Here is a 14,166-nt window from a genome sequence, read left to right as displayed (position 1 = left end):
GCTGTGCTGCGTCACACGACAAAGGAAAGTTCCACCTACCGGACGGTTTAACGCTGTGTGGGGACACATTTCATAAATGTTAGGTTCCGCATGTACAAGGACCATAATTAAAAGAGCTAAGTTTACCTTTTCCAGCATTAGTGCTGTACACAATGGCTCTTTCAGCTACAAACGCCTGGGGGGGGGGGGGGTTAAAGGTTTCCTTTCAACTTGCTCGAGTGCAGGCTTCGGCCTACACTCCGCTCCCCCTGCTCCTCCTGCTGACCCTGGGCTCTAACACCGCCAGTTTTTGCCCAGATGTGCTAGCTGCACAGAGAAAAACACCAGCCAATGTGTCAGTGGGGTCCAGCACCGCCAGCTGTTCCCCTGCTGTGTAGCCGGCAACGTGTCCTGCGACCGCCACGCAGACACAAGAACTGAAATTGAAGGGAACCTGTCCCCCCTCTCCCAGGTGTTTCTATGTTTTACAGCTACCTTGAACAGCAGTAATGCTGCATGTGTTCAAGGTGGCTCAGAAACTTATTCTCCTTGCCCATGTTGAAGTGAACACGTCTAAAATGTGTCCTCTGTGACCATTAAAACGTCCCTCAGGTGTGATTTGACTTTGTATTGACACACGCAACAAGCTCCTTGGTAACGCTGCCCGTCTTCTGGCATCATTGTTTGGCTGGCTGCGCTTCTGCGGCCGCCCTGACCCACACAACGCCCCTCGGTGTCTTATTTATTGGGACTGCGAGGGTGTGATTGATGGGCAGGATCAGTGCATCAGTTCGCCTGTCCCTCCTCTCCTTCCGCCTTCTTCGGACTGTGCGGCTTCATGGCCGTGGCATGCGATAAGGGATCAGATGACGCCGCACAGTCTGAAGCGGGTGTAAGGACCCGAGTGTGAGAGGCGAACATATGTGCTGCGCCAGGCCCTGAATCCCAGCCCCGCAGTGTTTTAACAATGTTAAGACACTGCGGGGCTGGGATTCATGGTCATCGCGAACCGCACCGGCCGACATTACATGATGCCAGAAGATGGGCAGCGCTAACGGCGCTAGGCCAGGGGATAACACGACAGCGCAGACTCCTGTACAGCAAATAACAACGCTCGGGAGGCTGCACCCAGCACCAAGGTGGGATTCTTGACACCTGTGCTGCGTCTCATTACAAAGGGAACTCTCGCCTCCATTACACAGTTTGACTGTATAAAGGGCTAAATGTTATACGTGTTTCATTCAGCGTGTGCAAGGAGCGAAATTAAAAGAGCAACCTTTGACTTGTGCAGCACTACTGCTGCATAAGCTGTGGCTCTTCTACTTTCTAACCCCTGAGGGGGGGTTAAAGGTTACCTTTGAAATTGGTTCAAGTAGGCTTCGGCCTACACTCTGCTCCCCCTGCAGAGCCCGGGCTACAACACCGCTCGTTGCTGTCCGGAAGTGCTGGCTGCACAGAGCCAAACACCTCGCCAATGTGTCAGTGGGGTCCAGCACCGCCAGCTGTTCCCCTGCTGTGTAGCCGGCAACGTGTCCTGCAAAAGCCACGCAGACACAACACACCCAAAGCTGCCGCCTGTGCAGGCTTCGGCCTACACTCCCCTCCCCCTGCTCCTCCTCCTCCTGCTCCTCCTCCTGCTGTCCCTGGGCTCTAACACACCGCCAGTTTTTGCCCAGATGTGCTAGCTGCACAGAGAAAAACACCAGCCAATGTGTCAGTGGGGTCCAGCACCGCCAGCTGTTCCCCTGCTGTGCAGCCGGCAACGTGTCCTGCAAAAGCCACGCAGACACAAGAACTGAAATTGAAGGGAACCTGTCCCCCCTCCCCCAGGCGTTTTTACGTTATCCAGCCACCTTGTACAGCGGTAATGCTGCATGTGTGCAAGGTGGCTCAGAAACGTATTCTCCTCGCACATGTGGAACTGAAAACACGTCCGCAATGTGTCCTCTGTGTGACCATTTAACCGTCCCGGTGGTGTGACTTTCCTTTGTAATGACACGCTGCAACCCCCTTGGTAGCGCTGCCCGTCTTCTGGCATCATTGTTTGGCTGGCTGCGCCTCTGCGGCCGCCCTGACCCACACAACGCCCCTCGGTGTCTTAATTATTGGGACTGCGAGGGTGTGATTGATGGGCAGGATCAGTGCATCAGTTCGCCTGTCCCTCCTCTCCTTCCGCCTTCTTCGGACTGTGCGGCTTCATGGCCGTGGCATGCGATAAGGGATCAGATGACGCCGCACAGTCTGAAGCGGGTGTAAGGACCCGAGTGTGAGAGGCGAACATATGTGCTGCGCCAGGCCCTGAATCCCAGCCCCGCAGTGTTTTAACAATGTTAAGACACTGCGGGGCTGGGATTCATGGTCATCGCGAACCGCACCGGCCGACATTACATGATGCCAGAAGATGGGCAGCGCTAACGGCGCTAGGCCAGGGGATAACACGACAGCGCAGACTCCTGTACAGCAAATAACAACGCTCGGGAGGCTGCACCCAGCACCAAGGTGGGATTCTTGACACCTGTGCTGCGTCTCATTACAAAGGGAACTCTCGCCTCCATTACACAGTTTGACTGTATAAAGGGCTGAATGTTATACGTGTTCCATTCAGCGTGTGCAAGGAGAAAAATTACAAGAGCAACCTTTGACTTGCGCAGCACTGCTGCTGCATAAGCTGTGGCTCTTCTACTTTGTAACCCCTGAGGGGGGGTTAAAGGTGACTTTTGAAATCGGTTCAATTAGGCTTCGGCCTACACTCTGCTCCACCTGCAGAGCCCGGGCTCCAACAACGCTAGTTGCTGTCCGGAAGTGCTGGCTGCACAGAGCCAAACACCTCGCCAATGTGTCAGTGGGGTCCAGCACCGCCAGCTGTTCCCCTGCTGTGTAGCCGGCAACGTGTCCTGCAAAAGCCACGCAGACACAACACACCCAAAGCTGCCGCCTGTGCAGGCTTCGGCCTACACTCCCCTCCCCCTGCTCCTCCTCCTCCTGCTCCTCCTCCTGCTGTCCCTGGGCTCTAACACACCGCCAGTTTTTGCCCAGATGTGCTAGCTGCACAGAGAAAAACACCAGCCAATGTGTCAGTGGGGTCCAGCACCGCCAGCTGTTCCCCTGCTGTGCAGCCGGCAACGTGTCCTGCAAAAGCCACGCAGACACAAGAACTGAAATTGAAGGGAACCTGTCCCCCCTCCCCCAGGCGTTTTTACGTTATCCAGCCACCTTGTACAGCGGTAATGCTGCATGTGTGCAAGGTGGCTCAGAAACGTATTCTCCTCGCACATGTGGAACTGAAAACACGTCCGCAATGTGTCCTCTGTGTGACCATTTAACCGTCCCGGTGGTGTGACTTTCCTTTGTAATGACACGCTGCAACCCCCTTGGTAGCGCTGCCCGTCTTCTGGCATCATTGTTTGGCTGCCTGCGCCTCTGCGGCCGCCCTGACCCGCACAACGCCCCTCGGTGTCTTATTTATTGGGACTGCGAGGGTGTGATTGATGGGCAGGATCAGTGCATCAGTTCGCCTGTCCCTCCTCTCCTTCCGCCTTCTTCGGACTGTGCGGCTTCATGGCCGTGGCATGCGATAAGGGATCAGCTGACGCCACATAGTCTGAAGCAGGTGTAAGAACCCAAGCGAGAGGCGAACATATGTACTGCGCCAGGCCATGAATCCAAGCCCCGCAGTGTTTAAACTATGTCAATACACTGCGGGGCTGTGATTCATGGGCATCGCGAACCGCACCGGCCAACATTAAATGAGGTCAGAAGATGGGCAGCGCTAACAGCGCTAGGCCAGGGGATAACACGACAGCGCAGACTCCTGTACAGCAAATAACAACGCTCGGGAGGCTGCACCCAGCACCAAGGTGGGATTCTTGACACCTGTGCTGCGTCTCATTACAAAGGGAACTCTCGCCTCCATTACACAGTTTGACTGTATAAAGGGCTAAATGTTATACGTGTTTCATTCAGCGTGTGCAAGGAGCGAAATTAAAAGAGCAACCTTTGACTTGTGCAGCACTACTGCTGCATAAGCTGTGGCTCTTCTACTTTCTAACCCCTGAGGGGGGGTTAAAGGTTACCTTTGAAATTGGTTCAAGTAGGCTTCGGCCTACACTCTGCTCCCCCTGCAGAGCCCGGGCTACAACACCGCTCGTTGCTGTCCGGAAGTGCTGGCTGCACAGAGCCAAACACCTCGCCAATGTGTCAGTGGGGTCCAGCACCGCCAGCTGTTCCCCTGCTGTGTAGCCGGCAACGTGTCCTGCAAAAGCCACGCAGACACAACACACCCAAAGCTGCCGCCAGTGCAGGCTTCGGCCTACACTCCCCTCCCCCTGCTCCTCCTCCTCCTGCTCCTCCTCCTGCTGTCCCTGGGCTCTAACACACCGCCAGTTGGGGCCCAGATGTGCTAGCTGCACAGAGAAAAACACCAGCCAATGTGTCAGTGGGGTCCAGCACCGCCAGCTGTTCCCCTGCTGTGCAGCCGGCAACGTGTCCTGCAAAAGCCACGCAGACACAAGAACTGAAATTGAAGGGAACCTGTCCCCCCTCCCCCAGGCGTTTTTACGTTATCCAGCCACCTTGTACAGCGGTAATGCTGCATGTGTGCAAGGTGGCTCAGAAACGTATTCTCCTCGCACATGTGGAACTGAAAACACGTCCGCAATGTGTCCTCTGTGTGACCATTTAACCGTCCCGGTGGTGTGACTTTCCTTTGTAATGACACGCTGCAACCCCCTTGGTAGCGCTGCCCGTCTTCTGGCATCATTGTTTGGCTGCCTGCGCCTCTGCGGCCGCCCTGACCCGCACAACGCCCCTCGGTGTCTTATTTATTGGGACTGCGAGGGTGTGATTGATGGGCAGGATCAGTGCATCAGTTCGCCTGTCCCTCCTCTCCTTCCGCCTTCTTCGGACTGTGCGGCTTCATGGCCGTGGCATGCGATAAGGGATCAGATGACGCCGCACAGTCTGAAGCGGGTGTAAGGACCCGAGTGTGAGAGGCGAACATATGTGCTGCGCCAGGCCCTGAATCCCAGCCCCGCAGTGTTTTAACAATGTTAAGACACTGTGGGGCTGGGATTCATGGTCATCGCGAACCGCACCGGCCGACATTACATGATGCCAGAACATGGGCAGCGCTAACGGCGCTAGGCCAGGGGATAACACGACAGCGCAGACTCCTGTACAGCAAATAACAACGCTCGGGAGGCTGCACCCAGCACCAAGGTGGGATTCTTGACACCTGTGCTGCGTCTCATTACAAAGGGAACTCTCGCCTCCATTACACAGTTTGACTGTATAAAGGGCTAAATGTTATACGTGTTTCATTCAGCGTGTGCAAGGAGCGAAATTAAAAGAGCAACCTTTGACTTGTGCAGCACTACTGCTGCATAAGCTGTGGCTCTTCTACTTTCTAACCCCTGAGGGGGGGTTAAAGGTGACTTTTGAAATCGGTTCAATTAGGCTTCGGCCTACACTCTGCTCCACCTGCAGAGCCCGGGCTCCAACAACGCTAGTTGCTGTCCGGAAGTGCTGGCTGCACAGAGCCAAACACCTCGCCAATGTGTCAGTGGGGTCCAGCACCGCCAGCTGTTCCCCTGCTGTGTAGCCGGCAACGTGTCCTGCAAAAGCCACGCAGACACAACACACCCAAAGCTGCCGCCTGTGCAGGCTTCGGCCTACACTCCCCTCCCCCTGCTCCTCCTCCTCCTGCTCCTCCTCCTGCTGTCCCTGGGCTCTAACACACCGCCAGTTTTTGCCCAGATGTGCTAGCTGCACAGAGAAAAACACCAGCCAATGTGTCAGTGGGGTCCAGCACCGCCAGCTGTTCCCCTGCTGTGCAGCCGGCAACGTGTCCTGCAAAAGCCACGCAGACACAAGAACTGAAATTGAAGGGAACCTGTCCCCCCTCCCCCAGGCGTTTTTACGTTATCCAGCCACCTTGTACAGCGGTAATGCTGCATGTGTGCAAGGTGGCTCAGAAACGTATTCTCCTCGCACATGTGGAACTGAAAACACGTCCGCAATGTGTCCTCTGTGTGACCATTTAACCGTCCCGGTGGTGTGACTTTCCTTTGTAATGACACGCTGCAACCCCCTTGGTAGCGCTGCCCGTCTTCTGGCATCATTGTTTGGCTGCCTGCGCCTCTGCGGCCGCCCTGACCCACACAACGCCCCTCGGTGTCTTATTTATTGGGACTGCGAGGGTGTGATTGATGGGCAGGATCAGTGCATCAGTTCGCCTGTCCCTCCTCTCCTTCCGCCTTCTTCGGACTGTGCGGCTTCATGGCCGTGGCATGCGATAAGGGATCAGCTGACGCCACATAGTCTGAAGCAGGTGTAAGAACCCAAGCGAGAGGCGAACATATGTACTGCGCCAGGCCATGAATCCAAGCCCCGCAGTGTTTAAACTATGTCAATACACTGCGGGGCTGTGATTCATGGGCATCGCGAACCGCACCGGCCAACATTAAATGAGGTCAGAAGATGGGCAGCGCTAACAGCGCTAGGCCAGGGGATAACACGACAGCGCAGACTCCTGTACAGCAAATAACAACGCTCGGGAGGCTGCACCCAGCACCAAGGTGGGATTCTTGACACCTGTGCTGCGTCTCATTACAAAGGGAACTCTCGCCTCCATTACACAGTTTGACTGTATAAAGGGCTAAATGTTATACGTGTTTCATTCAGCGTGTGCAAGGAGCGAAATTAAAAGAGCAACCTTTGACTTGTGCAGCACTACTGCTGCATAAGCTGTGGCTCTTCTACTTTCTAACCCCTGAGGGGGGGTTAAAGGTTACCTTTGAAATTGGTTCAAGTAGGCTTCGGCCTACACTCTGCTCCCCCTGCAGAGCCCGGGCTACAACACCGCTCGTTGCTGTCCGGAAGTGCTGGCTGCACAGAGCCAAACACCTCGCCAATGTGTCAGTGGGGTCCAGCACCGCCAGCTGTTCCCCTGCTGTGTAGCCGGCAACGTGTCCTGCAAAAGCCACGCAGACACAACACACCCAAAGCTGCCGCCTGTGCAGGCTTCGGCCTACACTCCCCTCCCCCTGCTCCTCCTCCTCCTGCTCCTCCTCCTGCTGTCCCTGGGCTCTAACACACCGCCAGTTTTTGCCCAGATGTGCTAGCTGCACAGAGAAAAACACCAGCCAATGTGTCAGTGGGGTCCAGCACCGCCAGCTGTTCCCCTGCTGTGCAGCCGGCAACGTGTCCTGCAAAAGCCACGCAGACACAAGAACTGAAATTGAAGGGAACCTGTCCCCCCTCCCCCAGGCGTTTTTACGTTATCCAGCCACCTTGTACAGCGGTAATGCTGCATGTGTGCAAGGTGGCTCAGAAACGTATTCTCCTCGCACATGTGGAACTGAAAACACGTCCGCAATGTGTCCTCTGTGTGACCATTTAACCGTCCCGGTGGTGTGACTTTCCTTTGTAATGACACGCTGCAACCCCCTTGGTAGCGCTGCCCGTCTTCTGGCATCATTGTTTGGCTGGCTGCGCCTCTGCGGCCGCCCTGACCCACACAACGCCCCTCGGTGTCTTAATTATTGGGACTGCGAGGGTGTGATTGATGGGCAGGATCAGTGCATCAGTTCGCCTGTCCCTCCTCTCCTTCCGCCTTCTTCGGACTGTGCGGCTTCATGGCCGTGGCATGCGATAAGGGATCAGATGACGCCGCACAGTCTGAAGCGGGTGTAAGGACCCGAGTGTGAGAGGCGAACATATGTGCTGCGCCAGGCCCTGAATCCCAGCCCCGCAGTGTTTTAACAATGTTAAGACACTGCGGGGCTGGGATTCATGGTCATCGCGAACCGCACCGGCCGACATTACATGATGCCAGAACATGGGCAGCGCTAACGGCGCTAGGCCAGGGGATAACACGACAGCGCAGACTCCTGTACAGCAAATAACAACGCTCGGGAGGCTGCACCCAGCACCAAGGTGGGATTCTTGACACCTGTGCTGCGTCTCATTACAAAGGGAACTCTCGCCTCCATTACACAGTTTGACTGTATAAAGGGCTAAATGTTATACGTGTTTCATTCAGCGTGTGCAAGGAGCGAAATTAAAAGAGCAACCTTTGACTTGTGCAGCACTACTGCTGCATAAGCTGTGGCTCTTCTACTTTCTAACCCCTGAGGGGGGGTTAAAGGTTACCTTTGAAATTGGTTCAAGTAGGCTTCGGCCTACACTCTGCTCCCCCTGCAGAGCCCGGGCTACAACACCGCTCGTTGCTGTCCGGAAGTGCTGGCTGCACAGAGCCAAACACCTCGCCAATGTGTCAGTGGGGTCCAGCACCGCCAGCTGTTCCCCTGCTGTGCAGCCGGCAACGTGTCCTGCAAAAGCCACGCAGACACTTGCTCTTGTACCTTCTGCTCCCCATCCTGGTTCCAGTACCGTCAGCTGGTTCCGGGCAGAGCCTTTGGCTTAGGTGCCTCCCTCTGGGTATCCGAGTTCCACCAACGTCAGGTGGTCCTTGGTAGTGCTTTCAGGCACGGGTACCTCCTGCTTAGTAACCGGGTTCCAGTAACGTCAGCTGGTCCTCGGTAGTTCCATTGGCTCTTGGACCTTCGGCTACCCATCCGGGTTCCAGCACCGTCAGCTGGTTCTCGGCAGTGTCTTTTGCTCTTGTACCTTCTGCTCCCCATCCTGGTTCCAGTACCGTCAGCTGGTTCCGGGCAGAGCCTTTGGCTTAGGTGCCTCCCTCTGGGTATCCGAGTTCCACCAACGTCAGGTGGTCCTTGGTAGTGCTTTCAGGCACGGGTACCTCCTGCTTAGTAACCGGGTTCCAGTAACGTCAGCTGGTCCTCGGTAGTTCCATTGGCTCTTGGACCTTCGGGTAGCCATCCGAGTTCCAGTTCCATCAGCTGGTTCTCGGCATTTTCTCAGCCTTCTTGTACCTTCTGCTACATTTCCAAGTTCAAGAGACTAAACACGATGACCCGGAAGAACACCCCTAAGATGACGACGACACCAGAGACGACAACCACCGTGATGACGACGACCCTGGAGACGATGACCCTGAAGACCACCCCGATGACGACGACCCCGGAGACCACCCCGATGACGACGACCCCGGAGACGACGACCCTGGAGACGACGACGACCTGGAAGACCGAGAAGCAGAAGAACAAGAGGCTGCAGAACAAAGAGCAGAAGGACATTAAGCATAACACAAAATATCAGAGCAAAAAAATATTATGTAAATTATAAGCAGAAGAAGACTAAGCAGTGTATGGGGGTGAGTCCGTTCCTCCTCGTGGTGCCCCTGGATAAAGCCTGATGCTGCAGGCCAAACTGAACGCGGACAAATGTAACTGGTTTGTGACAGGCAGAACGGAAGGTGTAATCTTCAAACTTTTATAGATAACAACTACGGGAATGCCTGTCACAAATAAGAATATGATGAAGAAGTTGAATATGATGAAGATAATAGTAAAATAAAAAGAATATGAACAATGTAACCCAAAAAATAATAGGTAGAAGATGAAGAAGAAGATGAATAAGGTGAAGAAGTTGATGTCAAAGAAGCTGATGATGAGGATAATTAAGAAGAAAGCGTGGGAGAAGTAAAAAAGAAGGTGAAGGGCGTGGAAGTAGTGAAACATCAATATCTGACATAAAAAAAAAAAAAATAACATAGTCAAATTCTTTCTAACGCCGAACTTCATAAAAAAAAATTAAAAATCCTGCTATTCTATTACATTGGGCTAAACCTCTGTCCCTTTAATATCTCCGCCACGTCCCCCAATACATCCTACATTATTCTTAGTTGTTTTCCTTCATGTAGAATGAACCTACAAGTTTATAAAGGGTTTATTTAAATTCCGATATTTTCGTCCCATTGACTTGCATTGGGATCGGGTATCGGTATCGGATTGGATCCGATATTTTGACGGTATCGGCCGATACTTTCCGATACCGATACTTTCTGATATCGGAAAGTATCGCTCAACACTATTCATAAGGTTAATGCAAGGCCAGCCATAATTTGCCTGCACCACAATCCCCCTTGGAAGAAACATGGAGAAGGGTCACATAAAAAAGTCACTTTAAAAAGGAGCGCTTCACCTATGCTTGGAATGCCCATACACTTATGGGCTAACAAACATTTCCCCTGGGGTTACACATTTTTTAGTTATTTACAGGCATCATAACAAAACCCTTGCCCAAAAATTGAGTGACTGTTGCATCACTGAATACCTTCACCCTTCTGTTCTAGTGGTAGTGCCAGAAGAGATGTGGAGCATGTCCTCATATGTCTCTATTCCCAGTTTAAAGGAGCGGATCTCCTACATTTTGAATGTCCATACACTAAGTGTATGGGGTGACAAACATATCCCCCTGGTGGAGTAAAAATTTGGGGGGTTTCAAATTAGTAACGTGCATCATAAAAACACCCTTGCACAAAAATTGAGTGACTTTTGCATCGCGGAATATGTTTACCCTGGTGTTATAGTGGTTGTGGATGATGTGGATGAGGATAAGGAGGAGGATAACACCAAATAGACAAAGTCATGAAGTGAAAACCCATGTGTCGTTGTGAAGAGATGCATGAGAATACTGTTAGGGCTAGCGGAACGCACCAAATAATAAGAAAGATAGAGTAAGGTGCGTTCGCAGCCCGGGGTCCACCGTGCAGAGATGGAACCTGCTGCCAAGTAATGACGGACTATATGGCGGTACAATGTAGATACACACACGGGTTAACTTCACCCTGTGTGAAGGAAGCGAACCCTGTTGCATCACAGGGCTGCGGTACCGCACCAAGAGCGCAAGCAAGGAGTCTCAGAGCTCAATCCCAAGACATAGGATTTGAGTTTATATAGACCTCTTGCGCTCGACACCGCAACTGGGGTGTCAGAGTGAAAGAAATAATAAAGATGCACGAGAATGCATGCGATGCCGCACTGGCGGACGCCACTAACCACCCAGGCTTGGGTCAGGAAAGCGCTGTGAAAGCGCACGGCGCTGCACTGGCGGTCACAGCAGTTAGACGCTGTATTGTGTGTCACGTGCTGATGGCTAAGTCGGGCGCTAGATAGCAATCATCCACCTTACGCGAGCAGTCATACACAAGGGAGGGGATAATTAATGAACGACTTTCACACATCAACACACACAAGTTTACACTAGCGCATGGCCGTGTGGTCATGCGAAGCTTATATAGCTGCAGCATGAACAGGACCTTCCAAAAAAGGACCAATGGGAAGCTGCCACAGAAGTTGAGCACCTTCAGGACCTTCCTGGAGGACCAATGGTATCTGCTGCAGTATCTGAGCATGTGACCCTCAATCTCCAAGGGGAGATCTTGCCCTGGGCATGCTCAGAAGGGGAAAAGCAGGACTTAGTCCCAAAAGCGTCTGCTCGCCGCTGCCCAGCTCTGGCTTCAATGGCAGAAGCTGGAAAAGCAGTAGTAACCCTATGCACAGAGTGGGACTGAGCAAGACGCTGGGACCGACGTCTCCACTGAGCAGACTCCACTGCGGCTGGAGAAGAATGGGAGAACGCAGCAGACATGGTTCAAGATTCCCCGTGTGCAGCGGCGGGAACTCGACTCCTAACATTACCCCCCCTAGGGCCCCCCCCCTTGGGCCTCGCCATGCTCAAAGGCTGCAATGAGCAGCAGAGCCCGAATGTGCTCTACAGGTTCCCAGGTTCTGTCCTCAGAGCCGTGGGCCTTCCAGTCCACCAGATAGTATTTTTGCCACGTACTACCTTGCACCCCACGATAGCATTCACCTCATACTCATCCGTGGACGAACCCGATGTCCCGGCAGATGACTCAGAAAAGCGGGACATATAGACGGGCTTTAAGAGGGAAACGTGGAAGGTGTCGGTGATACCAAGGCGCGGAGGAATAGCCAAATGGTAGACTACAGGGTTAACCTGTTCCAGAACCTTGAAAGGACCAATGTAGCGAGGTGCAAACTTAGTGGACTCAACTCGCAGCCTGATGTTACGGGCGGAGAGCCACACTAAGTCGCCAGGAGCAAAGGTCAGTGTGGGGCGCCGGTGAGCATCGGCAGAAACCCTCATTCTCTCCTTGGAAGCCCGAATGGCATCCTGTGTGCGGTCCCAAATGTCACGTGCCTCCACTGCCCAGTCTGCCACTTTGGAATCAATGGATGACACGGGCATGGGCACAGGGACACGCGGATGCTGGCCGTAATTAAGAAGAAAAGGAGTCTGCCCAGTGGAATCGGCTGCGGCGTTGTTCAGAGCAAATTCTGCCCAAGGTAGCAAAGATGCCCAGTCATCCTGCCTAGCAGAGACAAAATGTCGCAAATATGTCACCAGAGTCTGGTTGGCCCTCTCTACCAACCCATTTGTCTCGGGATGATATGCAGAGGAGAGATTTAGTTCTATGCTGAGTAAACGACAGAGCTCTCTCCAAAAACGAGACGCAAACTGGGGACCCCGGTCACTGACAATTTTATCAGGCATGCCATGTAAACGGAAAATATGTTTAATGAACAACGCCGCCAAGGCCCGTGCAGAAGGTAACCGTGGAAGCGGCACCAAGTGCACCATCTTAGAGAAATGATCGGTGACAACCCAGATAACAGTGAAGTTATGAGACTTGGGTAAACCCACCACAAAGTCCATCCCGACCATCTCCCAGGGCCTGTCTGCCACCGGCAGGGGGTAAAGTTGCCCAGCAAGCCGTTGCCGAGGAGACCGATTCTTGGAGCCGGAGACACATGCCCGAATATAGTCCCTGACGTCACGGGCCATATGCGGCCACCAGTACGTCCTCGCCAAAAGCTCAGATGGCCTCTTGGTCCCAAAATGTCCACCCACCTTAGACGAGTGAGCCCAAGAGAGAACCTCCGGTCGCAAATTAGATGGAACGAAAGTCTTGCCTGGGGTCACAGACTCTAGCGAAACCGGAGCCACAGTTCTCAGGCTCTCAGAAGGGACAATAAGCTGAGGCTCCTCCTCCTCAGATGACACTACTGAGCGAGAGAGAACATCGGCACGAATGTTCTTCTCCCCGGAGAGAAAATGGAGAGTAAAATGGAACCGGGAGAAGAACAGGGACCATCTAGCCTGGCGAGAATTCAGCCGCTGGGCCGTCTGTAAGTACACCAAATTCTTGTGGTCTGTGAACACTTGGAAGGGAAAGCGAGCTCCCTCCAAGAGGTGTCTACACTCTGAGAAAGCCAACTTCATGGCTAGCAACTCCCTGTCCCCGATGGAACAATTCCTCTCCGCTGGTGAAAAGGTCTTAGAGAAGAAGAAGCAAGGATGCTTCCGACCTTGAGCATCCTTTTGGAAGAGGACTGCTCCAGCACCAACGGATGAGGCATCCACCTCCATAATAAATGGATTATCTACATCGGGGAGATGTAGGATGGGAGCGCTCGCAAAGTGTGACTTAATCAAGAGAAAGGCCTTGGAGACCTCCTCTGACCACAACTTGGGATTTGCTCCCTTCTTGGTGAGGGCAACCAAGGGAGCTACCAAAGTTGAGAAGTGGGGAATTGTTGTGAATTCTGTTTTTGGCTCCCTCTGGTGGCTACTGGTGGTACTGGTTGACTTTGGTCTTGTGTTTCCAGTGCACCTGTTTTCATCAGCAAATTGGGAGTTTCCTATTTAGTCTGGCTTCTCAGTCACTCTAGTGCCGGCAATCAATGTTACCAGAGCATCTCTGTTGCTTGCTACCTGCTCCAAGTCTGCAATTCAGCTAAGTTGAAATCTTTGGCTTTTTGTGTTTGTTTTGTCCAGCATGCATTTATATTTCTCGTGCTGCTGGAAGCTCTAGTGATCTGAAATTACTACTCCGTTGTCATGAATTGATAACGGAGTTAAGGTAGTTTCAGGATGGCTGCTTAGGGTTTTGAGGTAACCGCGAAGTCCTCTTTTGTATTTTCATCTATCTAGTCAGAGGGCCTCACTTTGCTGAATCTATATTCATACTGCGTTTGTGTTTTCCTCTTACCTAACCGTTATTACATGTGGGGGGCTACTATAACTTTTGGGGTTTCCCTGGAGGCAAGCCAGGTCTGTGTATTCCTCTTATAGGGGTAGTTAGCTCTCCGGCTGGCGCGAGGTGTCTAGGGATACAACGTAGGTACACCCCCTGGCTACTTTTATTTGCGTGTTAGGTTCAGCATCGCGGTTACCTGAGATACCATCTTCCTAGGGCTAGTCCGTTTTTGCCCATGTCCCTGCCATTGGGAATCATGA

This window comes from Ranitomeya variabilis, chromosome 5 (assembly GCF_051348905.1).
Source record: "Ranitomeya variabilis isolate aRanVar5 chromosome 5, aRanVar5.hap1, whole genome shotgun sequence".
Taxonomy (NCBI): Eukaryota; Metazoa; Chordata; class Amphibia; order Anura; family Dendrobatidae; genus Ranitomeya; species Ranitomeya variabilis.
The sequence above is the reverse complement of the archived record's forward strand: the minus strand, read 5'-3'. Positions refer to the sequence as shown.